Source organism: Ascaphus truei, chromosome 3 (genome assembly GCF_040206685.1).
Source record: "Ascaphus truei isolate aAscTru1 chromosome 3, aAscTru1.hap1, whole genome shotgun sequence".
NCBI lineage: Eukaryota > Metazoa > Chordata > Amphibia > Anura > Ascaphidae > Ascaphus > Ascaphus truei.
This window is the reverse complement of record NC_134485.1, coordinates 144,565,367-144,581,052: the sequence shown is the minus strand read 5'-3', so window position 1 is coordinate 144,581,052 and position 15,686 is coordinate 144,565,367. Positions and strand designations below refer to the sequence as shown.

The following is a 15,686-nucleotide window of genomic DNA, read 5'->3' as shown; positions in this document are numbered from 1 at the left end:
TTGAAAACGAAGTGAAGGTGACAATCGCACGTACATCAATGTAAACAAAATCAGGCACTACATGTATTTAGGCACATGTTACCAAACAGCATTCAACAGACAGCATGTCCCCTCATCCGACGGACCTCAAGAGGTTAACTCGGCAGCAGCAGATGGAATCCAACGATGGCGGACCCCCTCTAGGTAACTCCTTGTGGTTAAATACACTTTTAACCTTGGCGTTAGAAGCCAAAAGTGTTCCGCTGTCTTTTCCAAGCGTCCGCACTTGCAGAGGAATCGGCTCCTGCACAGCACCGGATTAAATCTCGGCTGTATTCCCACTGGACCCGCATCCACAAATGTGATTGTCCGTAAAGGGATGAATGCAAACAGGGATGGATATGACAATCAATACAAGCTCACATTTTATTGATACGTTTTTTAATGTTGTAAATAACGATTTTAATAAGATGGTAAAAAATCAAAAACCTCACAAATTAAAGCATAACCTAAATAGAGAGGAAAATAAAGCGTTGAAGGAATTACAGAAAAATGAATCTATAGTGATAAAACAAGCTGATAAAGGCGGGGGTGTTCTTTTAAATAGGGACGATTATGAGAGCGGCTAATAGGATATTAGGGGATATGAATATTTTATGAAAAACTTAATTCTGACCCTACTGATGTTTTTGTAGGGGAGTTGAAAATACTCCTTGACGATGCATTAGCTAATTAATATATTAACTAAAAAGAAATATTCTTTTTTTTTTTTTTCTGATTTTTTTTTTTACTATCTCCCCAAGATACACAAGTTCCTTACAACTTCACCAGGAAGACCTATTGTGTCAGGTATTGATTCATTATATCTAAGCTGTCACAATACGTCAACTTTTGCCTACAAAAATATGTTTGTTTATTGCAATCATATATTAAGCATACTACGGCAGTGCTTTGTTTGTTTAAAGATTTTGAATGGAAAACCAATTATCGGTGGGCGACGTTTGACGTGCATTTTCTCTACACCAATATACCACATTTGCTAGGTGTTGATGCTATAGCACAATATTTGATGGATGACCCTGAGCTGCATTGACTTCATGGTTATTTTATACTAGAGTCCATCAGATTTATACTTTCACATAATTATTTCCTGTTTAAAAAAAAAATGTATTCAAATCTGCAGCACAGCAATGGGTACACGCTTTGCTCCCAGCTATGCCAACCTTTATATGTGAGCTTGGGAGTAAGACGTGATTTGGAATAATAACCCATTTGCCAATAACATTATAGAGTGGTGCAGATTTATAGATGATATCTTATGTGTTTGGGAAGGAGATGAGGACTCTTTAAGTGATTTTACTATGTATTTAAACAATAATTATTTTAACTTAACTTTTACGTCAGAGAGTGATGCCAATATGATCACTTTTCTGGATTTGCAATTGATGGCTACAGTCAATAAAGTTTAAACTAAAACATTCTTTAAAAAGGTTGACACAGTCTACTATTGGCAACCAGCAATCACAAAAAGTCTTGGATTGACAATAGTCCCATGGGCCAGTTCCTACGTCTGAGACGAAACTGTAATGAATTAAAAGATTTTGAACAACAATCGGAGATGCTGTTTGAGAAATTTGTGCAAAGAGGCTATGATGGTGCCAATCTTTTTAAAGCACTATCAAAAGTTACTAATATGGACAGAAATTTTATTTTAAATGGAAAGAAAAAGAAACCAAATTACATTATTCAATCTAATATGTTACAAAATCAACTAATATCTGTACCATTTGTCACAAACTATAATACAGTAAGTTATGAGATAATAACCTCCAATTTTTGTTAATTATATTTCTTATCTAATGATTCAATACTTGGTCCATATTTGAAGAAGAAACCTAGATTTATCTTTAGAAAAGTGAATAACTTAAACTGTTTGGTCCCCAGCGATATTGGTAATACATCTGTGCAAAAAACTGGCTGATTGACACAAAAACCGGTTGGCAATTTTTGGTGTGGTAAATGCAAGGCCTGTAAGCTATTAAATAAAGAAAGAAAAAGCTTTAGTTCATTTGTGACCAATGAAAAGTTTATTATTGACGACTGTATTTCTTGCAATACGACATTCGTTGTATACCTTTTACAATGTCCATGCGGCAAACAGTATATAGGGCGGACTAAACGCCAGTTCAAAGTAAGAATCTTGGAACATGCAAGAAACATCAGAATCGGTTATGAAAAACACAGCGTTGCTACGGCTTTTAAAAATCCACCATAATAGTTATCCAACTAAATTAAATTATAAAGGTATTGAAATTGTAGTACCTAATCGAAGAGGAGGCAATAGAATCAAAGACCTGTCGAAACAAGAGTTTTGGGATTTTTAACATGCATACATTAGCGCCAGAAGGTTTAAATGATGAATTAAACATTTGGTCTTTACATTAATGATATTTATTTTTTTGTAAGGTTTTTATATTTTTTTAATCTAATTTTTATTCTAAAAAAAAAGTATTTTATAAAAATATCAAATCATAATTTCTTTTTTTAATCAAGCGGTATTATAATATTTATATATTTTTAATTATGTAATTTTGTACTTGACCAGTTAATTATCTGGCTATAATATCTATTATTAATCAAGTTTTATTAAGTATGAATTTAACTGTTGGTATTTTAAATAGTCATTTTAACTATATTTGTCTCTACTTATTTCATTATATGTTCATAGTATACCTGATAATTGTTAAGACGTCATGTCCATTTTACTTCATTTCAGTGCACTATTTTTATTTTTATTTTTTACTATAACCAATAAGGGTTTTAGTTTTAGTATTGTTGTATTAAGCAATGATTTGTTACACCTGCGTGAGAAGATGCGAATGGTTGAACCACCCCCCAGTTCTAACCAATCAACGCTTTCAGCAGGGTATTTAAATATGTGCCTGTATTAGATTCAAACAACCCCGATGAAGTATTGATTTTACGAAATGCGGAGGAGTTTGATGGGCAAAATTTGAGCCTGTATTGATTGCCATATCCATCCCTGCCTGCATTCATCCCTTTACGGACAATCGCATTTGTGGACGTGGGTCCAGTGACGTTGGTAGGCGACACCACGTGGGAATACAGCCGAGATTTGATCTGGTGCTGTGCAGGAGCTGATTCCACAACCGCCGTTTTTTCTGCAAGTGCGGACGCTTGGAAAAGACAACGGAACACTTTTGCCTTCTAACGCCCCAAATCCCCATGAGAACACCTGCTACAATACAGACAGAACCTACCACATGCATACCACTGGTGGCCACATACAACCCTACCCTAGAGGGTATACGAAAAAAAATCAGAAATCTGCAACCCATGCTGGCAGAGGAAGTGACATTAAAATAAATCTTTCCCAAACCTCTCATACTTGCGTTCCGGCAACCACCAAACCTCAAACAGAAATGAGTCAACAGAAAACTTCAACGAACTTAAAAACACTGATAATGGCACAAAACCGTGCAACAACACACGTTGCAAACTCTGCAAACATGTATGCCAAGATCCACAGCCAGTCACAACAATGGAACACGCAATGTTAAAGAATCATACTGCTGTACATCCAGGAATGTAGTGTATATGATTGTCACAGAAGACCAGCGCTTTTAACACCAAAATACCCGGATACTTTGATTGAGCAAAGCAAGAGATAAAATAAATTGTGATTTATTTACAGAATGAACATGCACAGCTTGATTTACAATTTCAACGAAAAATACACTTAATAGTTACGATATTAATTCTTGTTACAGGATGAATATTTCACTGAATGATGAATCTTGTTACATGATGGAACTCCTTCCTGATGGGCTGCAGGGTTTCTTATACACTAAATAGTCCTATACTTAACCCATGCAGCCAATCTACTCCGTGGGAATAATTCCTTCACCCTATCACTGAGTTATCACTACTTTGCAAACCTGGCAGAAGTGCTCCTCAGTCTGCTCTGGGCATGTGCCAACTTTGCACCTTGGCCGCTTAGCTTATGAGGTCTGTCACCTCTACCTGGTTCTGCTCAGTCTGGGCAGAGCAGCCATTTGCCAGGATGGCTTATTGTAATTCTCTTCCTTCCCGCCCCCTCCCCCTTGCTAACAAATGGTTAACACCTCCATATCCTGGATTGCCTTTCAAGCTTTTGGGGCGCAGTAGCCCCTGTTTCCCATGCAAATTGATTTTTATCCATACTGAATGACTTCCTCTGCACCTTACTTTTAATAAAAATATAAACCTTGGGTACTTTTAAAACCATTTTCTTTTCCACTTATACAGAGAAACCTTGCCATATGATACTGAAACCCCCTCTCCCCCCTTGTTCTGTTTTTTTGGGGGCCTATACCGGGGACCTTTGAATTAATTCAATTCCCTGCCCAGTCTTACTGTTCTGGTCTGTGCTGAAGCAGGGAGAATTGGCGGTGAGCTGCAAACTGCTTTCTAGGGAGGATTTTATCCGGTGGCCTGTGTTCATGGCCTAAAGAATCTGGGGGGATTCCTGAGTACATGTTTCGGGGTAACCCGCAACACTGGCCCCCTCCTACCCAAACACGCCCTGACAACATTGTACCGTAAAATCACCCCTGGAGCTCACGGCCCTGCACATCTCCGCTGGTTGGCACTCCTGAAACAGTAAAAATACACATACACCTTTATTACAAATGCAGTTACATGCCATGATTGGGTTGAAGAGCTGACAATCACAATTCCCCAATATGGCCTCAGGTGCACCCAGCCAGGCCAAATGCAGTACCTTTATTAATGGCCTGGATACCCCCTCACCGTCACAATGATTCAAAGCAACAAATGTGGCTAAGGATGCTACATTGGGGAAACCAGCTAAAAACTTCAAGGCAGAATGAATATGCACAGACACTCTATATAACACCATGAAGAAGGAAGATACTGCTCAACAGTGGGACATCATTTCTCACAACCAGATCATTCCATAAATGATTTAAAAATCAAAATCCTCAATGGAATGTTTAAACGCACCCAAGAACGGAAAACATTTGTACTCGGAATGATAAAAGACTCTGTGACACGAAAACAAAAGGAATTAATGCGGATATGGGGTTTCTCACACATCAGAATTGTTTGTAATTATCCTGCCTGTCTGTCTTATCCACACCTTCTTTCCCTCACCCCATCCCCTCCAGCATCCCCCTCCATGCTGTGCCTTGTCATCCTTCCATGGCTTCAAACACTTTATCATACTACCTTATCTACAGTACATATCTGTTGTCTTTGTTTTTTTTTTTCCATTTTCTTCCTGCTCTCCCTTACACTATTTTAGCCATATTCCTTTGTTAATCAGTATTGTCGACCTGAGGAAGAGAGGAGAACTCTCGAAAGCTTGTCCTTTGACATTAAATTTAGTCCAAATAAAAAAAGGTATCACGTAATACTGAAGAACTCATTTATTCTGCACTATCGCAACTTGACTAACACGGCTATTTCCGGTTTTATACATACATATATACATATACATATACACAGTGTTCGACAAACCTATACATTTGCTCGCCCCAGGCGAGTGGATTTAACATCGTGGCGAGCTCCTATTGGCCCAAGCAGCACACGTTTGGTACTAGGTGGCGAGTAGATTTTTTGGTGATTTGTCAACCACTGCATATACACACACACACATATATATATATATATATATATATATATATATGTGTATGTGTATGTGTATGTGTATGTGTATGTGTATGTGTATGTGTATGTGTATGTGTATGTGTATGTGTATGTGTATGTGTATGTGTATGTGTATGTGTATGTGTATGTGTATATATATATATGTGTATGTGTGTGTATGTGTATGTATGTATATTTAAATTGTATGTATGTATATTTAAATTGTATGTATGTATATTTAAATTGTATGTATGTATATTTAAATTGTATGTATGTATATTTAAATTGTATGTATGTATATTTAAATTGTATGTATGTATGTATAGAAACAAAGGGATATGTATAACAAGGCGCCTGTGGTTAAAAGGATATATATCCAACCAGTAGAATAGCCAGGGATAGGCTCCAGACGTGGTGATGTGCTTAAAATAAAAGAAAGACACAATACATAGCGTGATACTGTTAGATAAAAAGAAGGGGGGGGGGAACTACATATAGACACTCAATATATAACTAATAAGTATCAGCTGAGATACAGGTGATTGCTAATAAAACATTTAATATACATATATTAATATACAGGACATAGAAATACTAAAAATAAAAAACTGGGTAAAAGGACAAATAATGCCGATGGACACACTGCTGCAATGGGTGAAATACCCACTCACCGGACGATAGATGTAAACAGGCGGTGGATAAATCTGAGAGTATCCCCTCTCTGCTGCTCAGACAGCTACTGCAACCGATCCGGTCTGTGGATAGAACGTGGCAAACGCCCGCCGGCGTGTGTGCGTAGAGCTTCTATCTGCTGGTAGTGCAGGACATGCAGATAGGTTCAGAACGGCTACAGCAGATTCGCCTGATGTATAATTATAACCGTCTGCCTGGAACAGCTGATTCGTCACCGGATCCATTCGGGAAGGGGGGAATCACCACAGTGCTGCAGTGGGAGTCCAAAATGCCACCCTACGCGTTTCGAAAGCGTGCTGCTTTCTTCCTCAGGGGTTCTGTCATTGTGTCCATCATTGTCCATTATATATGAGTCCATAATTAAACCTAATTCACCTGGCAAGTATAGCACATGCGCAATGGGCTCTCAGTGTAGTCAGTGAGTGCTCTGATTAAAGGAACATGCACTGTGTGTGATTGATCATTCAAAAAAGTATGTTACTACATAGTAACTCTCAGCTGAAACAGATATTCTACAACAAACTTACATAAAGGAAACATAAAAAATAAAAAATGAAAAAATATAGAACATTGTGTTAAAAAGTGACATTTGTATCAAATATGGGCCAAATAGGGATATGCCTATAAAAATGAGTTTATATATACTTAGTGAATTATTTGATATTATTAATGTGTATAAAAAACATATGTGTGTGTAATACAATATAAGCTCGAGAGTAGGAGTATATGTGAAAAAACCCAAATCATTATAATTGTGCTCAGTCATGAGACTTATACCCCTAAAAAACAATATAATTTAAATGTGAAATATATATAAGGCACACTTACTGTGAATAATTAAACTTAATAATAGTTGTTCATAGATCAACTTGTGTGTGGAAATACGACATATATGACATGATATAATCAATAAACAAATTCATAATATAACGAAATGTGCATATATTTGTTTAAAAAACAGACAATGTCTATCTTTGCACCGAGAACCAGACTACAGATAATACTTTTCTTTATGTACCAAACTTAGATGCAATTTTACATAATAGACCCTATGGATCATATACCTTAGTTGTTGCAAACCTAGTCATGCAAAGATTTAAGGAGCAAAATGGATACAGTACATCAAATATTAATTGACCAGAAAGGCTTTTAAATCGAAGTCAACGTTGAGGCCCAGTGGGGATAGTGAGGCACACTGGTTTCTATACTGTTATTTTTAGGCTAAAAATAACAGTATAGAAACCAGCACATATTTTAAACCAGTACAAGCCAATAACTACTTACATGCACACAGTCACCATAACCCTACATGGGTTAAAAATATACCCAAAGGCCAATTCATCCGATTAAAACGTAATTGCTCAAGTGTTGAAATGTTTCACACACAAGCGGAAGATTTAAAACAAAAATTTATAGAAAGAAAATATTCCTCTTCAAATTTGGATAAAATAATAAGTGATGTTGCAGCAATGGAGAGGTCAAGTCTCTTGAAATATAAAAACAAGAATACAACAAAATCTGTGAATTTAGCTTTTGTAACGCAATACAACCAAATGGCACCCAATATAAAAAAAATCTTTAAGAAATATTGGCCTATTCTTAAAAAAGATAAAGAACTAGAGGGTATATTGCCAGAACATCCCCAGATTGTATTTACTCGAGCACCCAATATAGGACAGAAGCTGGCTCCGAGCTGTCCCTCAATGCAAAGCATTCCAAATAAAACCATCACACATAAAGGATATTTTCCTTGCAATAGGTGTACTGCATGCAAATATAGTGTAAAAAAATCCAATTTCACATCATACAACACTTCAAAAAATTATAACATTAAAAATTTTATCACATGTAAAAGTACATACGTAATTTACCTACTTGAATGTCCATGCGGTCTGCAGTATGTGGGCATGACCACTAGATCGGTCAAGCGACGTCTATATGAACATGTGTACAACATAAAAAGAGGGCTAACTACGCATAACGTATCAAATCATTTTCTTCAGGTGCATGGTCAAAATCCAACAGGACTTAAGTGTTTGGCGATAGAAACTATTACACCTAACTGGAGAGGAGGAAACGTTGTGAGCCTACTGGGGAGGAGAGAATCCTTTTGGATCTATGAACTTCGTACTCTATCCCCACTGGGCCTCAACGTTGACTTCGATTTAAAAGCCTTTCTGGTCAATTAATATTTGATGTACTGTATCCATTTTGCTCCTTAAATCTTTGCATGACTAGGTTTGCAACAACTAAGGTATATGATCCATAGGGTCTATTATGTAAAATTGCATCTAAGTTTGGTACATAAAGAAAAGTATTATCTGTAGTCTGGTTCTCGGTGCAAAGATAGACATTGTCTGTTTTTTAAACAAATATATGCACATTTCGTTATATTATGAATTTGTTAATTGATTATATCATGTCATATATGTCGTATTTCCACACACAAGTTGATCTATGAACAACTATTATTAAGTTTAATTATTCACAGTAAGTGTGCCTTATATATATTTCACATTTAAATTATATTGTTTTTTAGGGGTATAAGTCTCATGACTGAGCACAATTATAATGATTTGGGTTTTTTCACATATACTCCTACTCTCGAGCTTATATTGTATTACACACACATATGTTTTTTATACACATTAATAATATCAAATAATTCACTAAGTATATATAAACTCATTTTTATAGGCATATCCCCATTTGGCCCATATTTGATACAAATGTCACTTTTTAACACAATGTTCTATATTTTTTCATTTTTTATTTTTTATGTTTCCTTTATGTAAGTTTGTTGTAGAATATCTGTTTCAGCTGAGAGTTACTATGTAGTAACATACTTTTTTGAATGATCAATCACACACAGTGCATGTTCCTTTAATCAGAGCACTCACTGACTACACTGAGAGCCCATTGCGCATGTGCTATACTTGCCAGGTGAATTAGGTTTAATTATGGACTCATATATAATGGACAATGATGGACACAATGACAGAACCCCTGAGGAAGAAAGCAGCACGCTTTCGAAACGTGTAGGGTGGCATTTTGGACTCCCACTGCAGCACTGTGGTGATTCCCCCCTTCCCGAATGGATCCGGTGACGAATCAGCTGTTCCAGGCAGACGGTTATAATTATACATCAGGCGAATCTGCTGTAGCCGTTCTGAACCTATCTGCATGTCCTGCACTACCAGCAGATAGAAGCTCTACGCACACACGCCGGCGGGCGTTTGCCACGTTCTATCCACAGACCGGATCGGTTGCAGTAGCTGTCTGAGCAGCAGAGAGGGGATACTCTCAGATTTATCCACCGTCTGTTTACATCTATCGTCCGGTGAGTGGGTATTTCACCCATTGCAGCAGTGTGTCCATCGGCATTATTTGTCCTTTTACCCAGTTTTTTATTTTTAGTATTTCTATGTCCTGTATATTAATATATGTATATTAAATGTTTTATTAGCAATCACCTGTATCTCAGCTGATACTTATTAGTTATATATTGAGTGTCTATATGTAGTTCCCCCCCCCCTTCTTTTTATCTAACAGTATCACGCTATGTATTGTGTCTTTCTTTTATTTTAAGCACATCACCACGTCTGGAGCCTATCCCTGGCTATTCTACTGGTTGGATATATATCCTTTTAACCACAGGCGCCTTGTTATACATGTCCCTTTGTTTCTATGCTATCATTCTGACCAGGGGGTCAGAATTTGTATTTCAGGCAGCCCCTTATATGTGGACTACATTCCCCATTTAAGGTTGTACAATATTAATTGTTTTATCATTTTATCATTCTAGTTAGCGCTACCTATTCTCTGTTTTGCTAATGTATGTATGTATATTTAAATTGTATGTATGTATGTATATTTAAATTGTATGTATGTATGTATATTTAAATTGTATGTATGTATGTATATTTAAATTGTATGTATGTATGTATATTTAAATTGTATGTATGTATATTTAAATTGTATGTATGTATGTATGTATATTTAAATTGTATGTATGTATGTATATTTAAATTGTATGTATGTATGTATATTTAAATTGTATGTATGTATGTATATTTAAATTGTATGTATGTATGTATATTTAAATTGTATGTATGTATGTATGTATGTATATTTAAATTGTATGTATGTATGTATATTTAAATTGTATGTATGTATATTTAAATTGTATGTACAGGCATACCCCGCTTTAAGTACACTCACTTTAAGTACACTCGCGAGTAAGTACATATCGCCCAATAGGCAAACGGCAGCTCACGCATGCGCCTGTCATCACGTCCTGAACAGCAATACCGGCTCCCTAGCTGTGCGCAAGCGGGGAGACTATAGAGCCTGTTACACATGCGTTATTTACATCAGTTATGCACGTATATGACGATTGCAGTACAGTACATGCATCGATAAGTGGGAAAAGGGAGTGCTTCATTTTAAGAATTTTTTCGCTTTACATACATGCTCCGGTCCCATTGCGTACGTTAATGCGGGGTATGCCTGTATGTATATTTAAATTGTATGTATGTATATTTAAATTGTATGTATGTATATTTAAATTGTATGTATGTATATTTAAATTGTATGTATATTTAAATTGTATGTATATATATTTAAATTGTGTGTGTGTGTGTGTGTGTGTGTGTGTGTGTGTGTGTGTGTGTGTGTGTGTGTGTGTGTGTGTGTGTGTGTGTGTGTGTGTGTGTGTGACGGTAGCGTCGGACAGGGTTATAATATACACACAAATATTTCACTGGGTTGAACTGAATACGACTAAGATATAATAAACAAAGTTTATTCCTTCGAAAAGGATGCACACAGAATTATAAAATTAACGCACAAGATATGAACACTTACTTAGGATTTGGGATATGAAGCAATCAGGTACAGGACTGGCAATTCATTCAGGATACAAAACGAAGTTACAACGAATAACACTGGGTATAGGGCTGACCCTCATTTATATAGGATTTGAGTCCCATACCTTAGCATTGGATTTCAACACACTAAATCAAAGGCGTCTTTGGGTCTACCAGATTGATCACTGGCCCATAATAGCCTTTGTTAAAGGTGTGACACACAATACTTTGCACAAGTACCCAGGGATTGTTCTCCTCTGCCCTGGCATTCACAAGCAGGGTGAGGGAGAGCCTTTGACTAGGGGCCTATTGTAGACCACTTGTTGCACCCTGACCATTAGCATATTACAGAGCCCATCTCTTTTCCTGGGCTTTTATGCCAGACACAAAATACAATATATTTTGACAATCATGGTTATATCAAAATAATCCGTTCAGTTGGGCCAAGCCACGAACTTGCCAGACCCTAATGCCGGAGGGTACTCTCCATTGTGGCCAAGTTTCAGCTCGCTATGACCCACCGAACCGGAGTTACAGAAAATGGGTTTAAATGCCCTTTTACTAAAGATGCATTTCTCTGCCATTGAAGTCAATGGCAGAATCACACAATTCAACAATTACCCCGACTCTTTTCTGCTGATCAGAGAGGGTCAGGATTTGCCATACAATCAAGCCGGTGCTATGACTACCTGCTAGCCAAATCCTGGCTCTCTAGTTTCCACAGAAACGGAGTTACGGGGCTACAGTTTTACCCTCTTTTTACTTAGCTGTTTAAACACGCGGCTTTTACCTCCATTGGAATGAATAGGAAATGCATGGTCCGGCGCCGCCATAGGATTCAATGGGACCTCCGCTATTATTGGAGTCAATAGTAGGACCCTCCGGTCTGGCGCGACCCTTTCCCGGTGTCATCGACCGTCGGACCCTGTTGGGGTCGATTGGGGGGGGGGGTTCCTAGGATCCTGGGGACAAAAATAACTTTATTCCGGGGTGCCCTAGAACCTGAGTTTCCCACGCCAATTGCACGTGAACTTGACCGGGGATTGATCAAAGCTCTTTTTGATAGTGTTTCCGCTCTTGCGGTTTTGCGGGCTGGCTGGCTGCCAGTTCGTCTCCGGAGGCCGGCATCGAGGAATCAGCATTGAAACACATTGCGCCATTGACTTTCAATGGGGAACCGCCGCTCCTCCTCTCTGGCGCCACCTGCAGGTCTTCTACGGAGACGGGCCCAAATCGCCGGAATCTCCATAGGATTGTATTGAGCCCCCATGGCGACCTATGGAGAAACTGCAAAATGGAGCCTGCAAAGTCGGGAAAAGGGACGAAGGGCCATAAACACAGAATTAACATTAGCCCTTTCCCTCCCGCATAGATCCCAGTGTATGTGTTGGTGCAGACACTGGAATGGGAAAAATACATTGTTACAGGGGACCGTACACATTTGGGTGCTGAAGCAGGGTAAAAACACATTACTGGACCGCAGTCCAGTTAACCCCTTACCTCCCAAGTGAGGTCAGGGGGTGGCCATATGGGGTGCAACCAGTTTAATACCGGGCCAAACCCCCTCTCCCATGACTATATATATATGTATATGTGTACAAGGAGCTAAATTGTGCCAAGTTTACATGGTTAAAAGTCTGATAGTTCTTGATAATTCCACATAAACTCTTTTTGATCACATGCAGAGTGACTATGAAAAATACATTGCTAATCGGCCCTGCTTTTTGCTTGGTCAATAAAAGGGCAGACAAAGTAGCAGACACAGTATAAGCTTTGTCTCACTATAGTTGATTACCTTCACTACCAGCATTGTTTCATGCACTTTGTTTAATTTATCACTCTTCTTGTTTATCGCCTAATGTTCCACCCAGCAGAGTGTAAAAGGAGATATCAATATTCTGCACCAGTTCCAGGGTCACGTTTTATTAGCTGACCTTTTCAGACTTATTACTATATTATCGTATGCAGAATGCAAATACTAAAGTAAATAATTGATCAGTTTACCTTTTATTTTTTTATATTAGATTTTATTACAGCAATTTAAAAATGTCATGGCAAAAGTCATGGCCAGAAAATAATTCTAACTTGAAATGCTCTTTGGTATTTACATGGGGTTTAGTTAGATAATATTTGACATTTACACAGGTTTATATTAACACAGGTAAAGTAATAATTTTCTTTATTGAATGTTGTAGGACCCTTCAAAATATTCTTGTGTAAACTAAACCAGTTTTCCTTTGCCATACTGTTTCTCTCCCAGTTGAACCCAAAATGTGGGAACTATGCTTTTTATATATTTTTTTTTTACATCACTACTCAATATTTGTCCACGTTTACCCTTGCATGTGCCCTTATAGTATTCACTGGATGGACAATGTCACAGGGGAGATTTGTGCTTTACTAGAAGAGGCAGCAGCCAGAATAATTTTAAGAATCTCGTGTATGTCTGATATTTTGTGTCATACAGTAAATGACAATGATGGTTCACAATTGGGAAAATGTTTATCTCACACATTATCCCTATTTTTTAAAATATAAAATTTGTGTTTATACAGTATATAGCATTTATGTTCTAAATGTAATTTAGAGTACTTTTTAAAAAGAGTATAACTGGCACCATTAAAGTTGCACAAAAATAATAAGTGTTCATTGGCTATCTATTGCAGCAGAAGTTTTTGTGGAACTGATCAACTCGACTGATATACTGAATGCAAGGAGAGCAGAACTGCTTCTTGAATCCCCATGCATAGACAGTCTTTAGATTTTTTTTTTTTTTTTGCCAAAGATTAAATTAAGACGGTGAGTGATTACCTGAAAAAGGCTCAACTGTAATACAAATATTGATTATTTCCACCACAGAAAAGATAATGGACATTACTTGTGACATTGTACTTAACTTGTAAACACCAGTATTCATTGGTACACCAAAGAAATTTCTGTGGGCAGGAGAGTTTTGTTAATATAAAGTCAACACATGATGGAGAAAATGTAAAACTTTTAAAATGCCGACGGTTAAAATTTTATACAATACTATTGACGTGTGTGAAGCTGTTTTAGATAATATAGTAGAGATTGATTTTTCGGAAAGTCTCCTCATTTAGTACTTTTCTAGCTTGAATTAGTTTTGTTGACATACATAAAAATGGGCATGTTTAACTGTGCCGTCTCATGTAGGGTCAAGTTTTGCAGAATATGAAGTTGGTAATTATTTCTGTGTTTACATGACTTCTTCCTATTGTCCCAGGAGCTAGGGTCCACTTGTCGTTCCAGTATTAATTGTTCGATCTCTGACATGCCTTTGTTCTTCCGTATCATGTCTTTTTTCACTTCCTTCCCGGTCGTCCCCTCCTCTGCCTCTCATCCACTCAAATCAGATTGGTGACAGTACCAATATAGTAATCTGGTGGTCTCCTACGGCTGTCCCATGAAGCCAGTTCTCCCAAATCTTATCCTTTATTATCCTCACTCTGAGGTGACCTCTGATACCTTCATTCCAGATCTTCTCCCACTTTATTCTGCATATCCAGCACAACTTGAACATCTCCACCTCATGGATTTCTGTTAATGTTTTATTAGGGTTCCCAACATTCGCTCTTATACTTAAACACCAATCGTACAACCCCCTTGTCCATTTTTCCCTTAATCTGTAGTGGTACTTTAGTAAAATAAGACACTACTGATGCGACACCATTTCATCCAGTATGTCTGGATCTAATGTACATCATTGTCGACGATGCCCTGTTGGTGTACCATAGTCAAGGTACTCTTGTGATTAGCCCACGTTAGTGATTCAGCCCACGGTCAAAAATGCACATCATCCACTTCGTCTTGTGTTAGAAATCCATTTATTATATTAAAATGTATGAATGCGAACTTATATCAAGACAATTGTATTGAGAATATGTTGTAGAATTTTGAATTATTATGTAACAAAGGGAACTGAATCCCAAGTGAGGCTTTTGATTTATACCAAATGTTGGGGCTTTGACTTAAGTATAGAATTTCAAGGCCTTGCAGGAAATTGGGCTCTGCAGTAATTTGAAAATATCTTATTCCTTAGACATGAGGCAGGAAGGGGCAGAGTTTAGTGATCTATAGCTTCCAGTTATACTCAGCAGGTCTTTCTTTCCCTGGACTCTCTTCAAGGATACACACACAATGCAAGTAACATCTAAGCAGTATGTGAGTGAATAAGGAGTCCTTTGTTCTATGAATTACCATCAGAAACACATGTATCATCAATTCTCATTTTGTAAATAACTTTGTAAGAATAAATTGACTGACTACTGAAAAACAGTCTTCTGAAGTTTTGGAATCTTTCTGAACAAGAAATAATAAGAAGAATTTTTGTTATTTAACATCTTGGTTCAACTAAAACACAATCCACCATTTTGTATCCTCTTCCTGCACTATTCTAGCAGTTATTCTAGGTCATCTCATGTTTGGCTGCACAATACTGTTATCCACGCATATCAT

The 15,686-nt window shown here is 37.3% G+C and overlaps 1 protein-coding gene across 9 annotated transcripts in view; it reads left to right on the top strand.

The window, feature by feature from the left end:
* The window catches only part of USP32 (ubiquitin specific peptidase 32), a 331,878-nt gene that overhangs the window by 108,751 nt on the left and 207,441 nt on the right, over positions 1-15,686 (top strand). Inside the window, exon 2 of one of the 9 annotated variants that reach the window (XM_075589613.1) lies at positions 13,877-14,009. The exons of 7 other annotated variants lie outside the window; for them this stretch is intronic. The gene's annotated coding sequence lies outside the window, so the exon portion shown is untranslated. The remainder of the gene's footprint in view (positions 1-13,876; positions 14,010-15,686) is intronic. One more of the 9 variants, XM_075589614.1, reaches the window with a different exon arrangement.